This window comes from Lolium perenne, chromosome 2 (assembly GCF_019359855.2).
Source record: "Lolium perenne isolate Kyuss_39 chromosome 2, Kyuss_2.0, whole genome shotgun sequence".
In the NCBI taxonomy this organism is placed as follows: domain Eukaryota; kingdom Viridiplantae; phylum Streptophyta; class Magnoliopsida; order Poales; family Poaceae; genus Lolium; species Lolium perenne.
The window spans coordinates 24,121,987-24,131,002 of record NC_067245.2 but is presented as its reverse complement, the minus strand read 5'-3'; positions in this window follow the sequence as shown (position 1 = coordinate 24,131,002).

The window sequence follows — 9,016 nt, the reverse complement described above, 5'->3', positions numbered from 1 at the left end:
TATTGTAAACATTATAAGACTCTACACCGTCTTCCTTGTTGTTCAAACTAAATACTAGAAATTATCTAGACCTTAGAGAGACCAAATATGCAAACCAAATTTTAGCATGCTCTATGTATTTCTGCATTAATAGGTGCAAAGTATATGATGCAAGAGCTTAAACATGAGCACAACAATTGCCAAGTATCACATTACCCAAGACATTATAGCAATTACTACATGTATCATTTTCCAACTCCAACCATATAACAATTTAACGAAGGAGAAACTTCGCCATGAAATTATGAGTAAAGCCTAAGGACATACTTGTCCATATGCTACAGCGGAGCGTGTCTCTCTCCCACACAAAGAATGCTAGGATCCATTTTATTAAAACAAAACAAAAACAAAAACAAACCGACGCTCCAAGAAAAGCACATAAGCTGTGATGGAATAAAAATATAGTTTCAGGGGAGGAACCTGATAATGTTGTCGATGAAGAAGGGGATGTGATACGTCTCCGACGTATCGATAATTTCTTATGTTCCATGCCACATTATTGATGTTATCTACATGTTTTATGCACACTTTATGTCATATTCGTGCATTTTCTGGAACTAACCTATTAACAAGATGCCGAAGTGCCGATTCTTTGTTCTGTTTTTGGTTTCAGAAATCCTAGTAAAGAAATATTCTCGGAATTGGACGAAATCAACGCCCAGGGTCCTATTTTGCCACGAAGCATCCAGAAGACCGAAGAGGAGACGAAGTGGGGCCACGAGGCACCCAAACCCTAGGGCGGCGCGGCCTGCCCCTTGGCCGCGCGGCCCTGTGGTGTGGGGCCCTCGTGCCGCCTCCTGACCTGCCCTTCTGCCTACTTAAAGCCTCCGTCGCGAAACCCCCAGTACCGAGAGCCACGATACGGAAAACCTTACTGAGACGCCGCCAATCCCATCTCGGGGGATTCAGGAGATCGCCTACGGCACCCTGCCGGAGAGGGGAATCATCTCCCGGAGGACTCTACGCCGCCATGGTCGCCTCCGGAGTGATGTGTGAGTAGTCTACCCCTGGACTATGGGTCCATAGCAGTAGCTAGATGGTTGTCTTCTCCCCATTGTGCTTAATTGTCGGATCTTGTGAGCTGCCTAACATGATCAAGATCATCTATCTGTAATTCTATATGTTGCGTTTGTTGGGATCCGATGAATAGAGAATACTTGTTATGTTGATTATCAAAGTTATATCTATGTGTTGTTTATGATCTTGCATGCTCTCCGTTACTAGTAGATGCTCTGGCCAAGTAGATGCTTGTAACTCCAAGAGGGAGTATTTATGCTCGATAGTGGGTTCATGCCTGCATTGACACCTGGGACAGTGACAGAAAGTTCTAAGGTTGTGTTGTGCTGTTGCCACTAGGGATAAAACATTGATGCTATGTCTAAGGATGTAGTTGTTGATTACATTACGCACCATACTTAATGCAATTGTCTGTTGCTTTGCAACTTAATACTGGAGGGGGTTCGGATGATAACCTGAAGGTGGACTTTTTAGGCATAGATGCAGTTGGATGGCGGTCTATGTACTTTGTCATAATGCCCAATTAAATCTCACTATACTCATCATGATATGTATGTGCATGGTCATGCTCTCTTTATTTGTCAATTGCCCAACTGTAATTTGTTCACCCAACATGCTGTTTATCTTATGGGAGAGACACCTCTAGTGAACTGTGGACCCCGGTCCAATTCTCTTTACTGAAATACAATCTACTGCAATACTGTTCTACTGTTCTCTTCAAACAATCATCATCCACACTATACATCTAATCCTTTGTTACAGCAAGCCGGTGAGATTGACAACCTCACTGTTTTGTTGGGGCAAAGTACTTTGGTTGTGTTGTGCAGGTTCCACGTTGGCGCCGGAATCTCTGGTGTTGCGCCGCACTACATCCCGCCGCCATCAACCTTCAACGTGCTTCTTGGCTCCTACTGGTTCGATAAACCTTGGTTTCATACTGAGGGAAAACTTGCCGCTGTACGCATCACACCTTCCTCTTGGGGTTCCCAACGGACGCGTGTTGTACGCGTATCAAGCTCTTTTTCTGGCGCCGTTGCCGGGGAACGAAGAAAAGTTACACCACAAAGATTTTCAACTCCCACGTCAACAGCTCTTTTTCTGGCGCCGTTGCCGGGGAGATCAAGACACGCTGCAAGGGGAGTCTCCACATCCCAATCTCTTTACTTTGTTTTTGTCTTGCTTAGTTTTATTTACTACTTTGTTTGCTGCACTAAATCAAAATACAAAAAAATTAGTTGCTAGTTTTACTTTATTTGCTATCTTGTTTGCTATATCAAAAACACAAAATAATTAGTTACTTGCATTTACTTTACTTGATTCATCATGTTTCCTTTTAATTTTACCACAAAAGACATACCGGTAGGACGCGGGTCTATAGTTGGGAGAAATAATATAGAAGAATTTTTCAATCATGTTAGTACCATTGAAGATTTTGAAGATAGACACTTGGTAGACCTTGCTCCCACTTATGAAATTGCTGCTGCGCATTTAGTTCGCCTGTTGGAAACTAAATTTGTTAATCTCAATCCTATAATCCAACACATGTTCCTTACACTTGGTGATATGGAAGAGGGGGAAAAGAAAGATTTTGTTTTAGAAACCCTTCTTAGAGAATTTGGTGGTCTAGCAAGAGAAGCTAGAAAGGTCTTTGCTAAATTTAATATGCTTGGTTCTCATACTAATTTTGTTAGTCTCCTTGAAAAGATGGACATGGATAGAATAAGATACACTAATAATATTGATGATGGAGGGGAGATCAAAGCACCAATACCATGTAAACTCCTAGCTATGAATGATGCACTAGAAAATAACTATGCTTGGCTTGTTCCCGAAAATTTGTTTGATGAGAGTAGCAAGCCCAAGACTAACGAAAAGGGAGACGCTAAAACTTATGTATCCAATATACTATGCTTGGTTGAGAAAAATCCACACCCCGCTGTAGAAGTATCACCCTTCGATAATACTTGATACACACTTTCTGCGCCTAGCTGAAAGACGTTAAAGAAAAGCGCTTATGGGAGACAACCCATGGTTTTTACTACAGTACTTTGTTTTTATTTTGTGTCTTGGAAGTTGTTTACTACTGTAGCAACCTCTCCTTATCTTAGTTTAGTGTTTTGTTGTGCCAAGTAAAGTCGTTGATAGTAAAGTTCATACTAGATTTGGATTACTGCGCAGAAACAGATTTCTTTGCTGTCACGAATCTGGGCTGTTTTCTCTGTATGTAACTCAGAAAATTATGCCAATTTACGTGAGTGATCCTCAGATATGTACGCAACTTTCATTCAATTTGAGCATTTTCATTTGAGCAAGTCTGGTGCCATTTTAAAATTTGTCAATACGAACTGTTCTGTTTTGACAGATTCTGCCTTTTATTTCGCATTGCCTCTTTTGCTATGTTGGATGAATTTCTTTGATCCATTAATGTCCAGTAGCTTTATGCAATGTCCAGAAGTGTTAAGAATGATTATGTCACCTCTGAACATGTTAATTTTTATTGTGCACTAACCCTCTAATGAGTTGTTCTAAGTTTGGTGTGGAGGAAGTTTTCAAGGATCAAGAGAGGAGTATGATGCAACATGATCAAGGAGAGTGAAAGCTCTAAGCTTGGGGATGCCCCGGTGGTTCACCCCTGCATATTCTAAGAAGACTCAAGCGTCTAAGCTTGGGGATGCCCAAGGCATCCCCTTCTTCATCGACAACATTATCAGGTTCCTCCCCTGAAACTATATTTTTATTCCATCACATCTTATGTGCTTTTCTTGGAGCGTCGGTTTGTTTTTGTTTTTTTTTTTGTTTTTTTTGAATAAAATGGATCCTAGCATTCACTTTATGGGAGAGAGACACGCTCCGCTGTAGCATATGGACAAGTATGTCCTTAGGCTCTACTCATAGTATTCATGGCAAAGTTTCTTCTTCGTTAAATTGTTATATGGTTGGAATTGGAAAATGATACATGTAGTAAATTGCTATAATGTCTTGGGTAATGTGATACTTGGCAATTGTTGTGCTCATGTTTAAGCTCTTGCATCATATACTTTGCACCCATTAATGAAGAAATACATAGAGCATGCTAAAATTTGGTTTGCATATTTGGTCTCTCTAAGGTCTAGATAATTTCTAGTATTGAGTTTGAACAACAAGGAAGACGGTGTAGAGTCTTATAATGTTTTCAATATGTCTTTTATGTGAGTTTTGCTGCACCAGTTCATCCTTGTGTTTGTTTCAAATAGCCTTGCTAGCCTAAACCTTGTATCGAGAGGGATTACTTCTCATGCATCCAAAATCCTTGAGCCAACCACTATGCCATTTGTGTCCACCATACCTACCTACTACATGGTATTTCTCCGCCATTCCAAAGTAAATTGCTTGAGTGCTACCTTTAAAATTCCATCATTCACCTTTGCAATATATAGCTCATGGGACAAATAGCTTAAAACTATTGTGGTATTGAATATGTACTTACGCACTTTATCTCTTATTAAGTTGCTCGTTGTGCGATAACCATGTTCACTGGGGACGCCATCAACTACTCTTTGTTGAATTTCATGTGAGTTGCTATGCATGTTCGTCTTGTCTGAAGTAAGAGAGATCTACCACCTTATGGTTAAGCATGCATATTGTTAGAGAAGAACATTGGGCCGCTAACTAAAGCCATGATCCATGGTGGAAGTTTCAGTTTTGGACATATATCCTCAATCTCATATGAGAAAATTATTAATTGTTGTTACATGCTTATGCATAAAAGAGGAGTCCATTATCTGTTGTCTATGTTGTCCCGGTATGGATGTCTAAGTTGAGAATAATCAATAGCGAGAAATCCAATGCGAGCTTTCTCCTTAGACCTTTGTACAAAGTGCATAGAGGTACCCCTTTGTGACACTTGGTTAAAACATGTGCATTGCGATGATCCGGTAGTCCAAGCTAATTAGGACAAGGTGCGGGCACTATTAGTATACTATGCATGAGGCTTGCAACTTGTAAGATATAATTTACATGATACATATGCTTTATTACTACCGTTGACAAAATTGTTTCATGTTTTCAAAATCAAAGCTCTAGCACAAATATAGCAATCGATGCTTTTCCTCTATGGAGGACCATTCTTCTACTTTCATTGTTGAGTCAGTTCACCTATTTCTCTCCACCTCAAGAAGCAAACACTTGCGTGAACTGTGCATTGATTCCTACATACTTGCATATTGCACTTATTATATTACTCTATGTTGACAATTATCCATGAGATATACATGTTACAAGTTGAAAGCAACCGCTGAAACTTAATCTTCCTTTGTGTTGCTTCAATACCTTTACTTTGAATTATTGCTTTATGAGTTAACTCTTATGCAAGACTTATTGATGCTTGTCTTGAAGTACTATTCATAAAAAGTCTTTGCTTTATGATTCACTTGTTTACTCATGTCATATACATTGTTTTGATCGCTGCATTCACTACATATGCTTTACAAATAGTATGATCAAGGTTATGATGGCATGTCACTCCAGAAATTATCTTTGTTATCGTTTTACCTGCTCGGGACGAGCAGAACTAAGCTTGGGGATGCTGATACGTCTCCGACGTATCGATAATTTCTTATGTTCCATGCCACATTATTGATGTTATCTACATGTTTTATGCACACTTTATGTCATATTCGTGCATTTTCTGGAACTAACCTATTAACAAGATGCCGAAGTGCCGATTCTTTGTTTGCTGTTTTTGGTTTCAGAAATCCTAGTAAAGAAATATTCTCGGAATTGGACGAAATCAACGCCCAGGGTCCTATTTTGCCACGAAGCATCCAGAAGACCGAAGAGGAGACGAAGTGGGGCCACGAGGCGCCCAAACCCTAGGGCGGCACGGCCTGCCCCTTGGCCGCGCGGCCCTGTGGTGTGGGGCCCTCGTGCCGCCTCCTGACCTGCCCTTCTGCCTACTTAAAGCCTCCGTCGCGAAACCCCCAGTACCGAGAGCCACGATACGGAAAACCTTACTGAGACGCCGCCAATCCCATCTCGGGGGATTCAGGAGATCGCCTCCGGCACCCTGCCGGAGAGGGGAATCATCTCCCGGAGGACTCTACGCCGCCATGGTCGCCTCCGGAGTGATGTGTGAGTAGTCTACCCCTGGACTATGGGTCCATAGCAGTAGCTAGATGGTTGTCTTCTCCCCATTGTGCTTAATTGTCGGATCTTGTGAGCTGCCTAACATGATCAAGATCATCTATCTGTAATTCTATATGTTGCATTTGTTGGGATCCGATGAATAGAGAATACTTGTTATGTTGATTATCAAAGTTATATCTATGTGTTGTTTATGATCTTGCATGCTCTCCGTTACTAGTAGATGCTCTGGCCAAGTAGATGCTTGTAACTCCAAGAGGGAGTATTTATGCTCGATAGTGGGTTCATGCCTGCATTGACACCTGGGACAGTGACAGAAAGTTCTAAGGTTGTGTTGTGCTGTTGCCACTAGGGATAAAACATTGATGCTATGTCTAAGGATGTAGTTGTTGATTACATTACGCACCATACTTAATGCAATTGTCTGTTGCTTTGCAACTTAATACTGGAGGGGGTTCGGATGATAACCTGAAGGTGGACTTTTTAGGCATAGATGCAGTTGGATGGCGGTCTATGTACTTTGTCGTAATGCCCAATTAAATCTCACTATACTCATCATGATATGTATGTGCATGGTCATGCTCTCTTTATTTGTCAATTGCCCAACTGTAATTTGTTCACCCAACATGCTGTTTATCTTATGGGAGAGACACCTCTAGTGAACTGTGGACCCCGGTCCAATTCTCTTTACTGAAATACAATCTAGTGCAATCTTGTTCTCTTGTTCTCTGCAAACAATCATCATCCACACTATACATCTAATCCTTTGTTACAGCAAGCCGGTGAGATTGACAACCTCACTGTTTCGTTGGGGCAAAGTACTTTGGTTGTGTTGTGCAGGTTCCACGTTGGCGCCGGAATCTCTGGTGTTGCGCCGCACTACATCCCGCCGCCATCAACCTTCAACGTGCTTCTTGGCTCCTACTGGCTCGATAAACCTTGGTTTCATACTGAGGGAAAACTTGCCGCTGTACGCATCACACCTTCCTCTTGGGGTTCCCAACGGACGCGTGTTGTACGCGTATCAGGATGCCTTGGGCATCCCCAAGCTTAGACGCTTGAGTCTTCTTGATATATGCAGGGGTGAACCACCGGGGCATCCCCAAGCTTAGAGCTTTCACTCTTCTTGATCATAGTATATCATCCTCCTCTCTTGACCCTTGAAAACTTCCTTCACACCAAACTTAGAACAACTCATTAGAGGGTTAGTGCACAATCAAAATATACATGTTCAGAGGTGACATAATCATTCTTAACACTTCTGGACATTGCACAAAGCTACTGAAAGTCAATGGAATCGAAATATCCATCGAACATAACAAAACAAGCAAGGCGAAATAAAAGGCAGAATCTGTTAAAACAGAACAGTTCGTATTGACGAATTTTATTGAGGCACCAGACTTGCTCAAATGAAAATGCTCAAATTGAATGAAAGTTGCGTACATATCTTCGGATCACTCACGTAAATTGGCATAATTTTCTGAGTTACCTGCAGAGAAAACAGCCCAGATTTGTGACAGCAAAGAAATCTGTTTCTGCGCAGTAATCCAAATCTAGTATGAACTTTACTATCAACGACTTTACTTGGCACAACAAAACACTAAACTAAGATAAGGAGAGGTTGCTACAGCAGTAAACAACTTCGAAGACACAAAATAAAAACAAATTACTGTAGTAAAAACATGGGTTGTCTCCCATAAGCGCTTTTCTTTAACGCCTTTCAGCTAGGCGCAGAAAGTGTGTATCAAGTATTATCAAAGGATGGTGCATCGTTATCACAAACTCCCCCATCTGTGGTGGTACTAAGGGCTTTGTCAATTTTAGGCCTATAATAATATTTCTTTGGTTTAGGCACTTTAGAGACATACATAAACTTTTGCTCCTTACCCACATAAGTTTTCTCCTTATATTTAAGAGAAGAAAATGTTGAACCCCAGGTTCCCATAGCTTTTTCAAGTTCGTCAATCCTATTGATTTGATCATCATGGACAACACAAGTTCCTAGGACACTAATTATTTCATCAATTCCTCCTAAGGATTTATCGAGTTCATCAGTTTTATCAAGTAACATTTCCAATTTAGTTTCAATACTTGGAAATTTTTTCTCTATGGTTTCCAATTTTTTCATAACATCTTCAAGAGAGATTTCAGTTTTAACTTCATCAACAGGGGGTATTCCAAATAGACTCTCAATAATGCAGCTAGCTTCTAATGCAGGAGTACTTAGGAAGTTACCTCCCGCAAGACAATCAAGAACATACCTATTCCAGCTAGAGATACCAATATAAAAATTCCTGAGTAAAATAGTGGTGGAGTGTTTCTTAGTGCACCTATTATGGGCATTACTAATTCTATACCAAGCATCTCTTAAACATTCTCCCCCTTGTTGCTTAAACGAACGAACTTCAACTTCAAGATTACTCATTTTAGCAATAGTAAATAAATCAAACTAGATAAAGTAAATGCAAGTAACTAATTTTTTTTGGGTTTTTGATATAGCAAACAAGATAGCAAATAAAGTAAAACTAGCAACTAATTTTTTTTTGTGTTTTGATTTAGTGCAGCAAACAAAGTAGTAAATAAAACTAAGCAAGACAAAAACAAAGTAAAGAGATTGGGATGTGGAGACTCCCCTTGCAGCGTGTCTTGATCTCCCCGGCAACGGCGCCAGAAATTTAGCTTGACACGCGTACAGCACGCGACCGTTGGGAACCCCAAGTGGAAGGTGTGATGCGTACAGCAGTAAGTTTCCCTCAGTTAGAAACCAAGGTTTATCGAACCAGTAGGAGTCAAGAAGCACGTTGAAGGTTGATGGCGGCGAGATGTAGTGCGACGCAAC